Source organism: Stegodyphus dumicola, chromosome 2, assembly GCF_044657685.1.
Source record: "Stegodyphus dumicola isolate Sdum_Otavi_A_Nest chromosome 2, ASM4465768v1".
In the NCBI taxonomy this organism is placed as follows: domain Eukaryota; kingdom Metazoa; phylum Arthropoda; class Arachnida; order Araneae; family Eresidae; genus Stegodyphus; species Stegodyphus dumicola.
Genome location: NC_140769.1, coordinates 135,932,055 through 135,933,044, shown reverse-complemented (window position 1 = coordinate 135,933,044; position 990 = coordinate 135,932,055). Strand labels below are relative to the sequence as shown.

The 990-nt window shown below is 43.6% G+C and overlaps 1 non-coding gene across 1 annotated transcript; it reads left to right on the top strand.

The window, feature by feature from the left end:
• Window positions 1-394: 394 nt before the first annotated feature.
• On the top strand, window positions 395-467 carry TRNAA-CGC (transfer RNA alanine (anticodon CGC)). Its single transcript has one exon. It is a non-coding gene; the product is annotated as a tRNA-Ala (tRNA).
• Window positions 468-990: the final 523 nt, after the last annotated feature.

Here is a 990-nt window from a genome sequence, read left to right as displayed (position 1 = left end):
GGAACTGTGCGGCTTCTGAGAAATGTCCCTTTCGACGTCCATTCCCGCGTAGCGGAAACATATATGAAAAGGGCACTCATTCCACTGGTGAGATCATGAATGTGTGGCAGTCACCGAAAATGGTACAGTCGATGGGGGAAACAGGAGAAGGGGAAGCACAAGTGACACTATTTTACCTCCATGGTTTTGGCCGCCCGTCTCCATTAACCCGGCACCACTTTTGGTGGCTACCACGCTCCCTTCTCTCTGTGCTATCAATCTGAGTACGCTCAGCAACAGATCAGATCGTTTTAATGAGTCCTGCTATAGACAAATAACTTTAAGTGGCATAGAGCAACAAGCAGTGGCATGGAGCAGAGTACATTATAAGGCATTTCTCCCACCTTTTTAGAATGCCTTCGTAGTGTAGTGGTCAGCACGCTGGGCGCGCATTCCAGAGGTCCGTGGTTCGATTCCCGGCGAAGGCGTTGCTCATTTTTCGTCTTACCTGCTTCAAAAATACGTAATGCTTCTACAATGGCGCCCGAACTAAAAATAATGGTTGATTATTCTCCTTAACATGCCTATAGACATAATAATTCTCATATGCATAAATGCAATCAGTCAAATGTGCAATGCGAGGCAAAGATGTACACTGTGCTGCAGAATAATCCGTGCATATCATCTCCAATACCTATGTACAGCAGATGTAGACACAGCCTATTGTCATAATAATTCTCACATGTATAAGAGCAGACAGTCAATTGTGCAAATGTGAGGATAAGATGTATATGTTAAAATGTACAGACGTATACATAAGCATAACGTGTAAATACAAGTTTAATGTAAATGAGCAAGGATAAAATCTCTACAGTAAATATGACAGTGACCATTTGGCCTGCTCTAGATAATGGTGGACGTGGTGCTGTACTGATCAGCCGTTATGGTAAAGGGACAGTGCCCATGTCCTCCGTCACTTATCACTTATCCCTTACCAGGATTTGGAAATTG